Source organism: Bos indicus, chromosome 1 (assembly GCF_029378745.1).
Source record: "Bos indicus isolate NIAB-ARS_2022 breed Sahiwal x Tharparkar chromosome 1, NIAB-ARS_B.indTharparkar_mat_pri_1.0, whole genome shotgun sequence".
Lineage (NCBI taxonomy): Eukaryota > Metazoa > Chordata > Mammalia > Artiodactyla > Bovidae > Bos > Bos indicus.
Window position 1 is genome coordinate 106395231 of NC_091760.1, and position 20950 is coordinate 106416180.

At 38.8% G+C, this 20950-nt stretch overlaps 1 protein-coding gene across 2 annotated transcripts in view; it reads left to right on the plus strand.

Moving 5' to 3' along the window:
• Positions 1–9111: 9111 nt before the first annotated feature.
• The window catches only part of SPTSSB (serine palmitoyltransferase small subunit B), a 30421-nt gene continuing 18582 nt past the window's right edge, over positions 9112–20950 (plus strand). For both annotated transcript variants that reach the window (XM_019959955.2, XM_019959962.2), the window contains exons 1-2: positions 9112–9233; positions 9844–10707. The gene's annotated coding sequence lies outside the window, so the exon portion shown is untranslated. The remainder of the gene's footprint in view (positions 9234–9843; positions 10708–20950) is intronic.

Genomic DNA, 20950 nt, shown 5'->3' on the forward strand with positions numbered 1-20950 from the left:
TGAATGAATTTGGATACTTACCTCACACTCAGCACAAAAATTAACTCAAAATGGGTCATACACCTAAATGTAAAATCTAAAATTCTAAAAATCCCAGAAGAAAACATGAGAGGAAATCTTCATTACCTTGGCTAAGCAATGTTTTCTTACCTTCAGCACCAAAAGAACAACAGATCAAAGAAAAAAAGACAAATTAGACTTCATCAGATTACTAAAAACCATTTATGCTTCAAAGAACACCATCAAGAAAGCGAAAAGACAAGTGACAGGATGGGAGAAAATGTTTTCAAATGGTATACTGGCAAAGGACTTGTATCCAAAATATGTAGAAAATCTCTTTACAACTCAACAATAAAAGATCCAATTAAATAACCAATTTTTAAAAACTAACAAAAACTTGAATATGCATGTGTCTAAAGATGTACAAATAGTGAATACATTTATGAAAAATTGCTTAGTATAACGATTCATTAAGGAAATGCAAATCAAAATCACAATGAGCTATCATTTCACACACACACCAGAATGGCTAAAATCACAAAGACAAACAATAGCAAGTGTTGACCAGGATGTGAAAAAAAATTGGAACCCTCATACATTACTAGTGGGAACGTAAAATTGTGCACCCAACTTAGGAAATAGTTTTGTAGTACTTCGGAAAGTTAGAGTTATCTCATGACCCAGCCATTCCATTCCTAGGTTTATACACAAGAGAAATAAAAATATACCTCTACCAAAAGTATGTACACAAATGTTCATAATACTCCCAAAGTAGAAACAACACAAATGCCCATCAAATGATGAATGGATAAATAAAACATGGTATAGTCACACAATAGAATGTTATTCAGAAATAAAAATGAATGGAAAATTGATAAATGGTACAAGATGAATGAACCTTAAAAATGTTATGCCAAATAAAAGAAACCAGTCACAAAAGACCACTAAATGCGTGATTCCACTTACATGAAATGTCCAGAATAGGCAAACCATAGAGTCAGAAAGCTAAGTAGTAGTTGCCTAGGGTTGGAGGTAATGATTAAAAAATATGAAATTTCTTCTTGGGGTCATGAAAATATTCTGGAATTAGTAATGATGGTTGCACAGCTCTGTGAACTCACTAAAAACCACTGAAGTTCATCTTATAAATGAGTGACTTAAATGGTATGCGACTTATATCACAATGCTGTTTTTTAAAAATATACATATAACAGAAGAAAGCGACAGCCATTTAAAAAATAAAAAGATGAGGAAGTCAATATAAACTTTCAATGGCTAGTTTGGTGGGATTCTGTTTTAATTTACACAGATGCATGCTGTGTCTGCCTGATATTTAAAAGTCTAGACCTGCTGGGAAGAATTTCTTAGGTGATTAACACATGGTTTGTGAGAGGCTCCACTAAATTTCCCTGATGTCCTCCAAAAAAATATCATACAAATTTCAACTACAGGTCACAGATCAGATATTAAAAACTGGGGCAGATGAACCAAAAAGGACCATGGCTTAATTTTCAGTTGCCGTTGTGTTTCCATAAGCTTCTTTTCCTGTTGTTTACTCTTGACATATGCATTTTCTTGTTGCCTTATTTTCTTGTGTTTTATTTTCACTCTGGATTTGTTCTTTTTATCCCTGGCCCCTAAGTTTAACTTGACAGTCATTAAAAATAACTTTACAATGAATGTCAAATTCTCCACAGAAAAACGTCAAGATACTAGAACAGCTGTGAATTTTCATAGTGCATAAGAGTCAGAGAAAGAGGTTTTGTTGAAGATGGCAGACAACTCACTCAACAGGGAGCAGGCAATGATGGTATAAGATTCTTCACTTTCTTATTACACAGTTATTCATTATAGCTAAAGAGTCTTACTCAATTAATTAAATATAAGAAGAGAAATCAAATCAAAAGCCTTGAAAGAAGCAATAAGTCCCTTAGCAAAGGATGGGTGAACTATGCTTATTCTGGAAAAGATGCAGTCTTATGTCAAAGTCAAAAGCAGTGGTTGGATCAATCAAAATTCTTGGCCACTGTGATGATCAATTTTATGTATCTACTTGACTGGACCATAGGATGCCCAGAAATTTACTCAAACATTTATTATTAATATGAGTTTGTCTGTGAGGGTGTTTCTAGGTGAGATTAACCTTAGAATCTGTAGACTTAAGTAAAGCAGATTGCCCCTCTCTATTGCAGATTCTTTTGAGGCTTCATCTAATCAATTGAGGACCAATAGAACAAAAAAGCTGAGTAAGAGGTAAAACTCTTCCTGCCTGACAGCTTGAGCTGCAGGTCGATCTTTTCCTGTCTTCAGACCTGAACTAAAAAATCAGCTCTTAGGGTGTATGCCCAGTAGTGGGATGCTGAATCTAGAAAAATGGTACTGATGAACTTATTTGCAGGACAGGAAGAGGGATGCAGACATAGAGAACAGACTTTGGACACAGCTAGACAAGGGGTCGGGGCTGAATTGAGAGAGTAGCAGTGAAACATATACATTACCATATGTAAAATAGCTAGCTAGTGGGAAGTTGCTGTATAACACAGAGAGCTCAACACAGTACTATGCGACAATCTAGATGGATGGGATGGGGTTGGGAGTGGGGAGGAGGTTCAAGAGAGAGGGGACATGTGTATATTTATGGCTGATTCAGAAGCCAACACAGAATTGTAAAGTAATTATCCCCCAATTTTAAAAAAGTCAACTCTTTTTGAGTCCCAAGCTTGCCAGCTTTTGGACTGGAATTTACACCATTGGTTCTCCTGGGTCTCCAGTTTGCCAGCCTTAGATATGGGGACTCCTCGGCCTCCAGAATCCTGAATAAGCCAATTCCTTAAACTAAATGTCTTGACAGATTAATAGATAATTGGTTGTGTTTCTTGGAGAACCCTAACACAGCCACATTAGACAAATCTGTTTTTCAGATACTGAGAGTTCCGTCATTATTGTATTCAATCAACTTTTCTTACTCATAAAATAGAAAGTTTTCACATTTAAGCTAATTTTTCCTTTTAAAACCTGAACATTCTTATTTTTTATCAACTACTGTTTTAGCAAAAGTCTTTTAAAAAGATAAGGGAAATAAATAGCTCTGTCCCTGAATATGTGATACTGAGTTAAAGTATATTTATGTTGGTCTGACACATTAGGGTAAACAATGGGTCTCTCTGGGAAAAAAAAAATGGTTTGTCAATAGTAGAGTTGAGTAAGTCCTAGTTATCGGCACAAAAAGGGAGGAGCAAAAGATAGGGAATGATAGTTACAAAGGGAAAGGGAGCGATGAAAGGAAGGAAGGAAGAACCTAATCATATTCCTGAAAGAGTAGTTTAAAACTATATATGTTATTAAAATAAAATACTTTTAAAAATGAAATTATTGTATTAAGTGTTGTCTAAGGGCCAGATACTGAGTTATAATCTCATTGAATTCTCTGAACAGTAGTAATGAACACTTATGGAACATTTATTTTTCTACATGCTTTCTGTATATTAACTTAAATAATTCAATATGGTTATTACCCTTTATGGCAGATGAGGAAACTGAGGCTTTAGAGAGATTTAAGTTAGCTGGCCTTGTTCACAAAAGTTAAGTGGTCAAGTTGGGATTTAAACACGGGAGGCTTGGCTCCAACATTGGTTTTCTTAACACACAGCACAACACAGCCACTTTCTTTGAGAAAAGTATCAGGAAAAAAAGACATTTGAGAAATCATGGAGAAATTGTATAAAGTGAATTAAGAGTATAGGGTTAAAAAGCCAGGCTTTGGCATCCAAGTCTTATAATTTCATCACCTTAGGAAAGTTACCACCTCCCTGATTCTTAGTTTATTGTCTATAAAAATGATATAAAAGCTACCTTGCAAATTAGTAGCAAGAAAAACAGATGATTAAGGAAAACCTTGGTAGCAGCTCAATAAATGATAGTCATTATTATTACTCTTTTGAAGTTTTGCAGACAGGTCAAAGACTCCAGTCATACAACTTCCCTGTTTTACTTGTTTTTAACCTAACAGTCCTAATTAATGAAGAAAATAAAATGTTGATAAAGGAAAATTGAAACAAAAGAATTGATAGTAATGAGGGCTATCAGGTGCATTTTTATATCAACATAGCCAGAAGAGGGGGAAAAAATGTTTTCCATTTTACAGGAAAACAGAATTATCTACTTATTCTGAAAAAAAAAAAGAATAAATATAAAAATTAGAAAAGGGACTTTGTACTAGCTAGCAGATAATTGGAGATTGGTTCCTTTAGTTGATTAATGTATTCCAATAATCTATTCAAGTACTTGATTACTTGTGATATGGTTCTGGAGAAGTTAGTTAGCTGGTTTAGCCAAAAGTGTATAGCTAGTTGGTAACTCAGTGAAGACTAAAAACACTGCTATATGTAAAATACATAACCAACAAAGACCTACTATATAGCACATGGAACTCCACTCAACATCATGTGGCAGCCTGGATGGGAGGGGAGTTTGGAGGAGACTAGATACATGTATATGTATGGCTGATTCCCCTCGTTGTTCACCTAAAACTATCACAACATTGTTAATTGGCTATACCTCAATACAAAATAAAAAGTTAAAAAATAAAATATGTAAGATTCATTAACATATGACAATCCCTTCAAATACCTTTATAAATCTATTGAGTGTTATGAAGAGTTCTGCTCTGGGAGAGTATTCCACTGTCAACTGAAAAATAAAAATAAAAACAAGAAACACACAACCTAAAAGTTGCAAGCTATGATATATTTGGTGACCTTATTGAGGACTATTGCCTGGGGGGGCAACCTCTCAGACAGTACCTTGGAATTGTTCCAAAGAGTGAAAGTGAAAGTGAAGTCGCTCAGTCCTGTCTGACTCTTTGTGTTCCCATCGACTATAGTCTACCAGGCTTCTCTACCCATGGGATTTTCCAGGCAAGAATACTGGAGCGGGTTGCCATTTCCTTCTCCAGGGGATCTTCCTGACCCAGGGGTCTAACCCATATCTCCCACATTGCAGGCAGATGCTTTACTGTCTGAGCCACCAGGGAAGCCTAAGAGGTAAGAGAGGAGTCTCCGTTTATGAGTTTTTGCTGTGGAGGGGAAAAAGTAGTAGAACATCAAAAGATTACTGTTAATCACAAACAACAAACAAAAGCACACATCTCAAGGATTCTAGTGCTTTTCTACCCACGGAAAGATGCAAGAGTCTGTAGTCATTGAAATTATTTCTTTATTATGCATCTTAATTATCTACAGCCAGTATCCTGTTTTTCTCCATCCTAAATTCCCCTCAGGGCACACCAATGGGCAGACTCCCATGACTGATGGGGTGCAATATTGTTTACTAAAATGGCAGGCAACTTTTTTTTGTCACACAACAATAAAAATAAGTGGTGTTAATTTACAAGGTTTAAAAGAAATAAGGAAGGGTTAATCTCCACACCATAAAAGCAAACCAGAAGGGAGTAAATAAAATTTGCTTCAAACTTCTGTTCTTGCTTTTAAATATATGTTACTTTCTTTTTTCTTTTCCCCCTCCTGATAATAAGATCAATAGAAGAGAATAAGTGTTAATACCTAAAAGAAGATACTTGCTGTTGATACAGCTGGTTGGAGCCTTATTATTTTCTCTCAATTCCTTTGACTTTTCATTGTCTTCTCTGTCTTATCCACATTGATGCAGTTATACCTTGGACATTGTATGAAAAGACAGTGTTTGATGCTGCTTAAGAATAGATGCTTCAGAAAATCTTCAGTTAAATTGATCTCACTGCTGCTCTGGGAATTTCTGTATTGTTCTCTTGGGGTATCTTTATTGCTAAGAATAGCCTTTTAAGGTCATAATTATGCCTATTATGATATATCTCATATGTTTGTTGATGATTAATGGGACAGGCAATTAGTACCTTAATGAAATACTGCTTTTCCAATATTTAGAACAAACTACTGATTCTTATTATGATCTTTATCCTAATATTAAATCTAGGAATGGCTAAATGTCAGAATCTTTCCATTAAAGACTTCAACTGAAGTACTGCATCTCTGTTAAACTGTAATCAGTGAGTTGGCACAATGACACTCATGTTGCTAGAGTATAGCCACATAGGAACTCAAAATATATATTAATTAAGAAGGAAGGAAGGGAGGGAGGAAGGGCAATCCTGCTTTTGCCATCCATCTTATAAGAGAAGGGTGAGTTATTTTTAGATTCAGATTTAGATTCCAAAGGTACTCAATCATGATGTTTGGATTCCTGATTGCTGAGGAGTCATAGAGGAGGTACCTAGGTCACTGAAAGGAAGGGAAGGAAGGTAGAGTCCTATTGAAAAAATAGGAAACATGTCAATGGACAGAAGAGAATATCCTGAAAGATGATGTTTAGAGAAGGGGGGAGGTGTTAGCACAGGGGAGAGGGGGTGAACAGGGAGTAGGGAAGATAGAGAACTATACAAGTACTTTATAAACACAGGCTCTTTTAATTTTCCAAAAGAACCCCATGGAGGCAATATATTTGCACATCATAGATAAGAAAACTAAAATTTAGAAATATTAGACAATTTGTCTCGGACTACAGAGTTTCTTGGGCTTCCCTGGTGGCTCAGACTGTACAGAATCTGCTCCAATGCAGGAGACCCACGTTAGATCCTTGGATCTTCCTGATCCCCTGGAGAAGGACATGGCAACCCAATCCAGTATTCTTGCCTGGAAAATCCCAAGGACAGGGGAGCATGGCAGCTTACAATCCACGGGGTCACAAAGAATTGGACATGGCTTAGGGACTAAACTACCACCACCACAGTTTCTTAGTAGAAAAGCTGTTAAATAGAACCCAGACTTTGCCCCAAAGTGCATACTCTTTCTACCACACCATCCTGGGCAGGTTTGGAGCTTGGGAAAACTCACATCTCAGGCTGTTAATTTTGGTTCCCTAGAGGTAAGACCATCCTCAGCAGATGTGTACAAGGCTGGATACCTGACGGCTGGTTATTTTCAGTGGATTCTCACATCAAGCCCTTTCTCCTTCCCGGTGTTCTGAACTCCAGAGATCATTTCCAAACAATCTGGGTCATAAATACAGCTTTTACAAAGTGATCCTATTCCCTTCCCTGTAATTTCTGTCCTCAAACCTCCCAGGTAACCTGGAAGGCATAGAGTCTTTTAACTTTTAGTACTTTTAAAGTTTTCTACTCTAGCACACATGTGTTCTTCAGTTATTCAACAACTGCTTTATGACAATCATGATGAAAGGCCTGGTTCAAAATTCAGTTGATACAATTAGAATTACTTTATATTCTTACACTATTACATGCTAAACAATTTTGCCTACTTCTTCAAACCTTATTCCACTTTCCATAAGCTGTGGTACAACTTAACTATTTGTTACCTCACAATTTCTAGTTATCAGCACAAAGGGAGGCTCCTCCTTGAGGGCAAAAAACATTGTCTGTTATTTTTTCTTTAATATCCTACTCACCTGTGGTTGTATACCATCTTTCTTTTTTTAATAAGACTTGTATTTTTGGTTCTTGATTTTTTCTTTATCTTTTCAATAAAAGTTTTTTCTTTTTTTGATCAATTTGCCTTGCTTTTTATTTTTCCATTTTATTAATTTTTATTTTCAATGAATTAACATAATTTTTTGCAATTTCTTCTAAGTTTCTTGGTTTGTATGTTGTTTTGCAATAAATACATTGAAGATTGTATAGCTTTTTTATACTCTCCTGATTTTATGTAGGATTTTTGCTTTCTTCTGTTTCTAAAGAGTTTGTAGTTTCCCATTTGTGCTTCCCTTTAATCTAGGTTTAACACATTCTTAAATTTTTTTTTTACATTCTTAAATTTTTAATTGTGCTCTATCAATCAAGGGGAAATGTGCTATTTATAATTTCTGCCACTTAAAATGTGTCCATCTAGAAAAAACAGTGTTGACAATGAATGACCAGCAAGGACCTATTGTATAGCACATGAAACTCTGCTCATTGTTACATGGCAGCTTGAATAGGAGAGGAGATTGGGGGAGAATGGATACATGTACATGTATGTCTCTTTGCTGTTCACCTGAAATTATCACAACAATGTTAACTGGCTATGCTATGCTATGCTAAGTCACTTCAGTCGTCTCCGACTCTGTGCGACCCCATAGATGGCCGCAGACCAGGCTCCCCCGTCCCTGGGATTCTCCAGGCAAGAACACTGCAGTGGGTTGCCATTTCCTTCTCCAGCGCATGAAAGTGAAAAGAGAAAGTGAAGTCGCTCAGTTGTGTCCGACTCAGTGACCCCATGGACTACAGCCCACCAGGCTCCTCCATCCATGGGATTTTCCAGGCAAGTGTACTGGAGTGGGGTGCCATTGCCTTCTCTGAACTGGCTATACACCAATGCAAAATAAAAAGCTTAAAAAAATAAATGAAAAAGAAAAAAGAAAAGGGTGGATCTTTATTTGTGATCTAGTTAAGTTTTGAGAATATTCTGTTTGTATTAAAAAAAAAAACAAATACCTATTCTCCATTTGGGGGGTGCAAAGATGTGTGTGGTTATATTACATATATCATTTAAAATGATTTTTAATGGTATAGATGCATCTGCAAGAGATACCAGTTTCTCCCCACCTACAGTTCAAATAATGCCAGGTCTCATTGCCATTTCAAAAACCTTTGACAGGAAGAAGAGAGACTTGTTTCTACATTTCCACAAATGTACAGTCACAGGGAGGATGCGGGGAGGCTGTCAAAATCTGATAAGAAAACTAAACAATAAATAATAAGACCTAAAAACGAGTGTAAATAGTATTGATCCCACCACAAAATGGTTTGGTGACCTTGGACAAGTCACTCCTCAAGGTTTCTATTTCCTTATCTCTCAATGGGAATGGTCATACCTGTGCTCCCAACTTGACGAGCTTTGTCAGAGGAAGCCAAGAGGTAAGAAATGTGAACATAAAGTAATAAATAAAAAATATTAGCAGAGGTTGCTAATATTTAGATACAAGATAAAAGATAACAAAATGTAAAACGGCCAACACAGACTCCAAGGTGCTCATTTTCTATTGGTTCCCTTCCCTGGACCCAACACCTTCAGGTTCCTTTGAGGACACCTCCCTCCTGCTTGGAGAAACCCCCGCCCAACTGTGTGAGTCTCTCTGTCCGTTGCAAAGGCAGGCAGCTTGGAACCTACTGGAAGCGAGTTGTGGAGGGAGCAGAAACCTGCCCGCAGCTAAAATTCGCGCTTCAGCTCAATGAGGCCGAGCAAGTACGGCATCTTCCTTAGGCTGTGGGGGTTGACTGGCAGCTGTTGCCCAAAGACTTATCAATCAAAGGACGCTTTCGCTCCGGACTCCCCGAGGTCTTGGGCACAGCGTCAGCTACGGAGATATTTGGGCTGGAAGCTTCAAGGGCCTCTGCGATCTCATCCAGCAATCGCGGCATTCTGTCTAAGCACTATGTCCTCGGTAGAAAAGGGATCCATGGTGTTCTGCATGAGGGTTTTCAGGGAAGATGCTCCTCACGGTCCCGCGCCTCCTGGGGAAGATAATTGAGCGCCGAGAGCAAGAGCGCTGGGTTCGGTGGTTCCGGAGCCGCGGCAGCCTGTGCGGTGTGTGTAGGCACCGGGCCTCCTCCAAGCCCTCTCTCCCGAAATTGCCTTCCTGCCGCAGTCCGGGCCCAAATTAATTCTCTTCCCTGGGCACGATCCTTCCGTTTCCCCGATGGCATCCATCCTTTCAACCATTAACCTCCCAGCTACGGGGAGGAGGGGAGGTGCAGGATGGACGGAGTGAAGGGTGGGAGGCATTTTGCACGTTCAGAAGCACCAAAATTAACTGCCAAAGCTAAAAGGGTTTGCTTTCTTCCGTTTCTGACAGACGAATGCAGTGGGATGCCTGCTGGGCCGACTGCCGCCCCGGCCCGGAGCCCTGGGTCCACTTCGCAGCCTGCTGCTGAGTTTCAGACCGCAGTACTCAGCATCCGCCCGGCTTTGACCCCTTGCCGAAGTCTGCACATCGATAGATGCTGGGCGTAGGTTTTTCCCTAGGTTAAAGCCCCAAAGCTCCCACCTTCGCCTTCTATTTATTTGCCCGCTCCCACCACTACCATCGAAGTACGTGCCCCTCTGGTAGTGTTGGCGCTGCCACCCGAACGAGGGAAAGGGCGCCTCCCCATCCCCTCCTCCCCATCCCCGCCGCGACTCGGGGTTTTACTGCGGCAGCCGGAGGTGACAGCGACGCCTGAGCCTCCTCCGTTGCTCTCAGAGCCCCAGCTTCCCCAGCCTCCGGAAAGCGCCTCCTTCTGAGAGGCTGGTCCCTGGAGAAGTGCTAACGTGCTGCAGGAAACCAAATTTAAAAATGTAGAAGTCGCTGGGCTGCATTCCTCGGAGGACGAGCCTGATCGCCCAGGACCGAGTGTGGCAGCGTGTGGGAAGTTGGGACCATAGAGCAAGGGGGGAGGGGAGTGGTGCAGCCAGCATTCTCTTCTGAAAGGAGTCATTGGGAGCAGTGACCGGTTGGACACAAGTTTGCCTGGGAGTGTTTTCCTTTCGTCAATAATTAATCGCCGGAATCAGGCTGACAGAATTGGAGTTTTAGCAATAGTGCAGAGGGCGGGGCCGAACACCTAAGTCCAGGAGCTTTGAGGTGCCCAGCGCAGTAGGAAGCTCGCAGCAGTTGGGGAGGAGCCAAAGCACTGGTGCTCACCTAAGCCGCAGGAGATATACCCAACCCAACCGGGAGGTAAGCATCTTCCAAATACATGCTTGAACGGTAACGTAGCTTTTAAAGGATAGAATTCCTGTCTTTAGAAGGAAAAATAATACCGATCCATAAAGCAATGTACCAGCTTATTATTTAACTGCACTAAAAATTTTAAGAATTGAATGGGTTTTTCCATTTGCCTTTAACTATGTTAGAAACTAAGATGTTTCAGTCAACAGAAGCCAAACTTTACTACTGAAACTTTCCCAGCCAAAAGAGAAAATTACTTTGTTAATTACTTTTGTTTTTTATCTTTGTATAATGCAGTAACACTATTCAGAGAAATGTCATTGGTTGTTGCTTGATTTCATTCTTAAATATTTTGTTTATCTTGTTTCATGTTTTTATACAATACTTTTTGCCCATAAGCTACTTGAGGCAATAATACACACAAGTCAATTGCCCCCAAAGTAAAGAATTTCCAACAAGGGATACATTTTAACATTTTATTATGATTATTAAGCTGTATTGCTGTTTGTTTTAGTTGACAAGTCTTGTCCGGCTCTTTTGCAAACCCCTGGACTGTAGCCCACCAGGCTCCTCTGTCCATGGGATTTCCCAGGCAAGAATGCTGGAGTAGGTTGCCATTTCCGTCTCCAATTAAGCAGTATGTATTTTCTTTAAGATGATTAAGTGACCACTTATAAGTAACTAGACTTCTAAACCCAAGGAGGAAAGTACATATAGATAACTTTGACAAGGGAATGAGGATATGGCATAATGGATAGAGAAGAATTTAGATATGAGCAGAGATTCTAGATCTGTGTCAACTAAAATGACATTCAACTGACTGGCAATTAACATATGAACCCAGCCCTTGATCAAATAAAGAATTTGAAGAATTATTAACTTTAAATTTTAGCCCTAAAACTACAAATAAATGCACCAAGAAAGTTGGGGCAATTGTTTTCCTGTATAACTTTGTGGTCTGGTAGTTCTTTTGAATTATATAAATGTTAAGAAATGCATGATTATTTTTGCTTGTGAGTTTTGTAGATTAGTGTGTAAAATCAATGAGGTTTTAATAACTTAATTTTCACTTCTGAATTATTCCTATACTTTTTAAAAGACATCTTTTATTGTTATTTTTAATTGGTTTTTATTGGAGGATAGTGCTTTACAATGTTGTGTTAGTTTCTGTTGTAGAGCAAAGTGAATCAGCTGTAACTCCTCTTTTTTGGATTTCCTTCCCATGTAGGTCACCACAGAGCACTGAGTAGAGTTCCCTGTGCTACCTGTGTTATCTGTTTTATAAGTTGTTGTTTAGTTGCTCAGTTGTGTCTGATTCTTTGCTATCCCATATACTGCAACTCACCAGGCTCCTCTGTCCATGGGATTTCCGAGGCAAAAAGTAGTGTGTATATGTCAATCCCAATCTCTCGATTCATCCAATCCCTCTCTTCCACCCCTGGAATCCATAAGTCCATAAAACAGGCATCATTTTGATGATTGTTTCAATGGTTGTTGATGGTTTTACACATAGATTACTAGAGCAACAGCAAATGTGTGAAATGTACTATTACTCTCATTACCCAAAGATTTCTATACAACTATTTGATAACAACAAATTAGCAATGGTTTGCCAACCAAATTCATGGGCATTCTAGAAATGTAGTGGATATGAAGTTGAAAGTCAACCAATCCTCAACTTCAGTTAGCTTTCTTAGACCTCTGTTTGTAAATTTGCAAATATGTAAAAACTGTCCTTTGTAATTCTATATCTACTGGGCTTTTATGTCAGCATAAACTATTTTACTACCAAGTATACAAGATGGAAAATCTTCATTAAAAATTATCCAAATGGGACTCAACTTCCAATATGGTGGTATGAGGAACTCTGTGAACCTACCCTCTCAAGCAAAACAACAATAACTTTAAAATTACTGTTGAAAATTGTACATAAACAACTATTTGGTCTCTAGAAATTGTCCTGAGGAAATAAAACAAATGAAGAAAACTTTGTTAAAGACAATCTATTAAGTTTAGTAAGAACAGCAAGAGCTTGGATTCTGAGCTACAACCCACTTCCTTCACCAACTCCACCTGGACATGATGGTGCTCCACTCTGAGGGGGAGTGCAGCCAAGAACACTGGGCTCACTTTCAACCTAGATCACAGTTGAGGGCTATGTTATGTCCCAAGAAAATAGGCCACCAGCATCTCATCCACCACCAGGGTTGCAGAAGCTCTATTTTAGTCAAGAGCAAGTGAACGGTCTGAGGCTTTCTTCTTCCAGCCATCCCCTATTCTTAAGGCAAAAGAGAAAAAACTCAACAACTAAAAAAGAACTAACCCATTTTATAATGGGCAAGGGACTTCAGGTATTTCTCTAAAGAAGATGGGTAAACAGCCAATCTACACATGAAGAGGTGCTTACCATCATTAGCCATTAGGGAAATAAATATCAAAAACACATGATACCACTTTATACCAACCAAAAAGACTCTAATCAAAAAGAAAGATAGTAACAGTTGTTGGAGAGAGAGTGGAGAAATTAGAACCAGCATTGCTTTTTTATTGCTGGTGGGAATGTAAAATGAGTGAGTTGCTGTGGAAGATAGGTTGTGAATTCCTCAAAAAACTGAAATTTACCATTATAGCCCAGCCATTTAACTCATATAATTTCACTCCTAAGTATTATCCAAGAGAATTGAAAATCTAGGTCCATGTAAGAACTTGTGCACTGATGTTCACTGCAGCATTACTTATAATATGCAAAAAGAGACCTCAACTCAAGTATCCATTGACTGGTGAATGGATAGATAAAATGTGATATGGAATGGAATAATGGAATATTATTCAGCAATGAAAAGGAAAAAATATGTGCCACAGCATGGATGAACATCTAAGACTATACTAAGTGAAAGACCATATATTGTATAATTCCATCTATATAATATGTCCACAACAGGCAAACCTATAGACAGAAAGAAGATTTTGTGTGTGTGTGGTTAAGTATGACTGAAGTGGGGGGGCAGGGGTGAAGTTGAGCAGGAATGGGGAGTTACTGCTAAAGGGTACAAGGTGTCTTTATGGGCTAACAAAAATGGTCTAAAAGCGATTAGTAATGGTTGCATAACTATTAGTATACTAAACATCACTGAATTGTGTGCTTTGGGTGAATTGTATGGTGTTTGAATTATCTCTCTTTACTGAGCTGTTTTTAATAAATTATACAAGATATTAAAAGAATATATAGGTTCAGAATTTGGAGTTCATGAATCTTCATGTACCACTAGACCAATAGTTTACATGAAGCTCTTTCCTAAGGGCCACATTGAAATAGATGAAATAATTGAGTGATACACGTAATACAAATGTGATTTTCAGCCTTGGAGAAGGAAATGGCAACTCACTCCAGTGTTCTTGCCTGGAGAATCCCAGGGACGGGGGAGCCTGGTGGGCTGCCGTCTATGGGGTCACACAGAGTCGGACACGACTGAAGTGACTTAGCAGCAGCAGCAGCAACACACCTGCCCAAGCTTTTCTCTGTTTTGAAATGTCAAATGTCTTTAATGCAGTCCTATAGAGAACTGGTTTGCAATACCCTAACTTTTTTAACTCATGCACTCATTAGATTAATACAAGTTCAGTAAGGCCAGTCATTCCTCCCGTTTCTAGATAAGTCTAGTCCTTTATCACTTCTTCAGGCCAGTTGTTGAGAGAAGCCACAGTAGGTTAGAGAAGGAGGGGACCTGAATCTCAGCCAAAAGTGTACTTGTCTGACACTTAGACAACCCCAGTTTCACTTACACTAGAATGGCTCAGAAGTAGAAGTCTTAAGAAGAAAGGAAGAGCTGGAGCAGCCACGATAGTACTCAGAGCACACTGACATGTCACTGCTGGGAAGCATCTCTAGTGGTTTTAACAATCTCAAATATAGAAGATTCCAAATAATTAATATTCTCCTCTACTCAACTTCTATATTTTGAGTTTCTATAAACTACCTGATCCTCTACTAAAAACCATGGAATTGGAGATAATGTTTTGTTAAAAAATGGGAAGATAAAATTAGTCAGTCTGAGTTTCAGAGGGGTAGTCACTAACACCTGAACTTGTTGCCAGGAACAGGTATGAGCACACTGAGCCAAAGCATACCTTAGCTTTAGGGATTCAAGCAAATCCACCTGCATCAGGAAACCTAGGATTTTCCATTCTTACCAGGTCAAGCTTATCCTTCCATATATATGTTTAGAAGAGCGTACCATGCTGATGAAAATGGGTTCCATGCAATTTTTGACCATTGAGGGTTTTACAGAGATTGTATTGTCATGTTTTGTCAGATTTCTATAAAATAGTTTAAATGTCCAACCAATTGTCTATAAATTAAATCCATGTAGGAAAAATCTGATTGTAGTTATTATTTATTAATATTGCTTTGATCAGGATTAATGCTTCTTTTATTCAACATATTTATGGTGCATCTACTCTGTACCAGGACAATTCTAGGCCCTGGATGAGTAATAAAACAGACAAAATTCCTACCCTTAAGGAACTTAACATTCCAGAGGGGCTGTCATATAAATATGTAATTTTTAAGTGAATTATACAGTGCATGAGTAGGAGATAAGGGCTCTGGAAAAAAATGTTTAATTTTTTAAGGGAAGGGAACAAGTTACAATTTTAAACTGTGGCATCAGGCTAGGAAGTACAGTTATGTAATTCGATAATATAAAGATCATGTATGGGATGGGCCATGAGGATTACCTGCTCCAAGTTAATTTTTTCCCCCAGGAGCTTCATTTCCCCTTCCCGTCAGCATTGTTTTATTACCTTGAATTTACTGCTGTTTCACCAAAGAAAATATTACATTAGCCCTAACATTCCAAGCAAGAACAAGGAAGACAGAACTTCTTGCCTTTTTTAAAGAACTACAACCCAAATAAAACACCGCCTTATGACAACAAAAATTATTGTTAAGGAAAATCATTAGCCTGGTATTTCAGTTTCTTCTGGCTTTTCTCTCTTGCTGTGCCCTGGATTCTTGTAGTCTGCAAGAGGATTGTGTGGTCAATGATTGAGAACCACTTTCCCAAAGTTAACGCCTTTTGAAAGAGTGAAGAGAGTACGGGAGAGTTTGAGTGGAAAAAAATGTCCAGGCCTCTCTGGAAAGGTGAAAGGAGAATAGATCTTTCAGAACTACAGAACATAGGAACCCCACCGATCAACCTGAGAAAAGGGAAAAAGCAACCTGCTTTCCCAGGCCAACCCACAGTCTCTCCTCAGGATTAAAGATACCTGAGATATCTGATATCTGATACTTAAAAGATACCTGAGAACACACTGTTCTAGTAAAATATAATGGGTGTGGCAGCTCGCCTGAAATAGGACTTTAAGAAAATGGCTTAAAAGGGATCAGGGACTTGATTATTTTTTAAGTCAAAAGGGAACATTTATTTTAGGCTTCGACCAGAAGTGTTTAAGAGTCAGGTTAGAAATAAAAACCTCCTGTTGTAATAGAGTCGTTATGGAGCATTCAAATTCTCATTTATTTAGTAAATATATTTTAATTGAGCAGCCACCATATGTCAAGTACTGGGGGAACAACACAGGCCTTGCTTCAAAGACCTTTCTTTCGGGTTACCTCATATGCCCTTTGTCACAGAGTAGTCAGAGCACACAATGATGAGGACAAGAACTTTTTGACCTGCTTGTCCTGACACTCGCTTCTAGTTTAGATTAGAGCCTCTTTCCATGCCCCAGAGGACCCTCCACTTCCCTGTCATAGCACCTATCACAGTGTATGGGATGCCTGTGTAACTGTCTCTCCTCCTCGCTAAAAAGTGGTCTGAAGAGAGTACGTCAGTGTTATTCACAGTTTATATATCCCTGCTGCTACTGCTGCTGCTGCTAAGTCGCTTTAGTCGTGTCCGACTCTGTGCGACCCCATAGATGGCAGCCCACCAGGCTCTGCCGGCCCTGGAATTCTTCAGGCAAGAACACTGGAGTGGGTTGCCATTGCCTTCTCCAATGCATGAAAGTAAAACGTGAAAGTGAAGTCGCTCAGTCGTGTCCGACTCTTAGTGACCCCATGGACTGCAGCCTACCAGGCTCCTCCATCCATGGATTTTCCAGGTAAGAGTACTGGAGTGGGGTGCCATTGCCTTCTCCTTATATACCCCTAGTACATGCTTACTGAATATTTGACTAGATGGACGGATGGATGGATGATTTGCCAGGTTGTAACCAGACGTCTCTGCCAAGAGAGGCAGTCTGGAAGAACAGTAGTTAAGAGTGTGTTCTCAACATTAACTGTGAGACTTTGGGTCACTATTTAAGTTTCTCAATGCCTCAGTTTCCTCATTTGTAAAATGGATATAGAAATAGTGCCTCTGGTGTAGTGTTGTTTAAGTGGACTAAGGTAATACATATAAAATTCTGACACATAAGTTGCTCAATAAATATCCACTATCATTATCAGTACAGAATGGTGGTTTCCTTGGTGACCATTTGCTATCCAAATATCACATCCCTGCCCTTTTGGCTCCATTATAAAATCAAAGGATGTCCATTAAGGCTAAAGTTATCACTTTGGGCTCAAGATCTCTGAAAAGATTAAAAGGAGAATTTGGAAATGAATATAAGTAGAAATTGAATAAGAAAATTAAAAAAGGAAAAGTGCTCAAGATGGCATGTCCAGAGCAATTTTTCTGGGGCAATAATACCTCTGCTTCTCTCACATCCACCAGCCAACATGCCAGTTCATCTCTGTTCTAGAACATACTTGTGCCTCATAAGATGTCATGCCCGATAATTTACTGATGCAGAAGAAGAAGGAAAAGTGGGAAAAAATTTTATTTGAAGTCAAGCCTTATCTAAACCTAAGAGTGTTATATAATCTTTTTTGTTTCTTTTGGAAGTTTAATAATCCTTTTTGTGTGAGATCTGTAATCAGGATAATCCTAGTACTTCTTCAAATACTGTGTTTATTACCTTCTAAATAAGGTGAAATGCCAACTTGTAACTATCTGTGGAAACCTAGTAATTTTAACATTTCCCTCTACTGCTGTTAAGAGAATTCTTTTCGCCTCTTCCCCAATCATAGGGGAATCTCTCTCTCTTTTTTTTTTTATCTTTTCCTAAAAGCAAACTGATTCTCCTTTATTAACTCATCCATTGAAGAGTAATTTTTAATTAAAGTTAGCTTAGAGTCATTTTATGGATAGAAAAAAATTAGAGTAAGAATTTGTAACAAACCCTGATACTTCAATTACCAACTCTTTTTAGGCTGCAGATATTTTACTCCACAAGGGAGAGCTTGGTCATTAAATTTTTAATAGGATATCTTATTGCAAAACTTTAAACAAAGGAAAAATCAATCAGGTTGGCCTAGTTCTGATCTTGATGGGCAGGAAAATCATGTTATAATTCAAGACAAAAAGAGTGGTTCTACAGGTTTCCTCCATTTAGGAAACCCTGATGCAAATGTAAAATAGATGATATGGTACCCCTCCCCATGACCTACAGGGTGAATTCTTTCTCCCAGACTCATGAGAGTCACCATTTTACCCAGTTACATCACTTGTGCTTTATGAGTTCAAAAGAGTCACCTACAAGGACTCTCTTAGGAGAAACTATAAAATGCATGTAGAAAATAAGAGGAACAAATAATATTCTGATAAAAGTTACCATCTTTGAGCCATTATTAAAACCAGGCTCCATTAAGTATCCTTTACCAATGTTATATAATCTTTACAACAACACAGAAATAACTAATCATCTCTGTGTTACCAACACTCAACTGATGTTTATAGAGGTTAATCAATATCCTGAATATCACATGACAGCAAACTCCAGTTTGCCAATTTCAAAATCCATATTCTCTTATTATGGAAAAAAATTAATGAAGCAAATCATTCTCCAATGGGATATTGAATTCTATTATGGAAATAGCACCTTAGATTTGATGAAAGCTTAATAATATCTTCTTCAACCCTTCCTCCTGATTGTTAGCAACCCCCAGAAGGTATTATCCAGATCTGTGAACAGTTCCCTAATGGAATTCTCATTACTTCAGTCAGCTAACCCTTTCCCCTTTAGATTACTCTTACTGTTTAAAGTTTTTCTTGAGTTTTTTGTTTTTGTCTGTGGCCATGTCACACAGCTTATGGTATCTTAGTTCCCCAATCAGGGATTGAACCCAGGCCGCCACAGTGAAAGGGCTGAGTCCCAACCACTGAACCACCAGGGAATTCCCTAGTTTTTCCTGAGATTAACCTCCGAAAACAATAAAACAATTCCAAACCTTTCCCTCCATCATAGCTTATAACACCATTTAAAATCTCTTAGATCTTTTAAGACTTCCATGATACATTCCTTCCCCCCAAATCTTCTTGCAACCTTTCCTGTTGGAAGCCTTCCAGATTTTCTCCATCTGGCTTCCTGAGGACATGGTCAGCTTCCTGGAGTGACTGTTTTCATCAGATGGAAGAAGGATGCTAACCAAAGCCAAGAGCTGTGGCCCCCTTTTCTTATCTGTGGCACAACACTTCTATAAATATAAAGAATATTGGTGCTATGGTCCAAATGTTTCCCCCTCAAAATTCATATGTCAAATCCTGACCCCCATAGGAGATGGTATTAGGAGGTGGGTCCTTTGAGAGGTGCTTTAGTTGTGAGAATGGGATCTTCATGATGACAATAGTGTTCTTCAGGCTCTGGAGTGATCCCTTGTCCCTTTGACCAGCCAGAAGGTAGTAACTAGGAATAGAAAGAGGACTTGGCCAGAACACAACCACACTGGTGCCTTGATCTTAGACTTCCTAGTCTCCAGAACCATGAGAAATGAATTTCTGTTATTTATAACAGTCTATGGTATTTTGTTATAATAAACCAAACAGACTAAGACAATTGGATCACTTCTTTGTAAACCATTTCATGACACTATTGGTTCATAATGAACTTGAAGTCAAATAAAATTCCTTAGCCTTTTTTATTTGAATTGATTGTTGGCCACATTTTCCCCTATCTTATCCTTGGACAATTAACTTTTTTAACTGAAGAACAAGACTTTGTATTTTTCTCAGAGTTTTACCCTTGGTCATTCTTGGGATTCTGTAATCAACTAAGTCTTTTATAACTCCATCCCATAACTCTGGTTCATCTGCAAATTTGACCACCTATACTTTCTCTGGGCTGGATGAAGCACAAGTTGGAATCAAGATTACATGGAGAAATATCAATAACCTCTGCAGAGATGCAGATGACACCACCCTTATGGCAGAAAGCAAAGAACTAAAGAGCCTCTTGATGAAAGTGAAAGAGGAGAGTGAAAAAGTTGGCTTAAAGCTCAACATTCAGAAAACTAAGGTCATGACATCTGGTCCCATCACTTCATGGCAAATAGATGGAGAAACAGTGGCAGACTTTATTTTTCTGGGCTCCAAAATCACTGCAGATGGTGATTGCAGCCATGAAATTAAAAGACGCTTACTCCTTGGAAGAAAAGCTATGACCAACCTAGACAGCATATTAAAAAGCAGAGACATTACTTTGCCAGCAAAGGTCTGTCTGGTCAAGGCTATGGTTTTTCCAGTAGTCATGTATGGAGGTGAGAGTTGGACTAAAAAGAAAGCTGAGTGCCAAAGAATTGATGCTTTTGAACTGTGGTGTTGGAGAAGACTCTTGAGAGTCCCTTGGACAGCAAGGAGATACAACCAGTCCATCCTAAAGGAGATCAGTCCTGAATATTCATTGGAAGGACTGATGTTGAAGCTGAAACTCCAATCCTTTGGCCACCTGATGTGAAGAACTGACTCATTTGAAAAGACCCTGATTCTGGGAAAGATTGCAGGTGGGAGGAGAAGGGGATGACAGAGGGTGAGGTGGTTGGATGGTATCACCGACTCAATGGACATGAGTTTGAGTAAACCCGGGGAGTTGGTGATGGACAGGGAGGCCTGGTGTGCTGCAGTCCATGGGGTCGCAAAGAGTCAGACACAAATGAGCGATGGAACTGAAGTGATACTCTCTCCAACATAATTCAGATGGACAAAAATGCTACAATGGTCAGGACAAGATGCAGAGCCCTAGAACTCATCACTAAAGTCCTACTCACCATAAATGAGTAAAAAGCTCACCTACTTTATAAAATGCTTCACCAATTACAAAACAATTTCACAAATATCATTTCATTTAATTCTTATAATTCACCTGTGAAAAAATATCATCATTCTATTGTCCTTGTGCTCAGTCATGTATGACTCTGTAGCCCCATGGACTG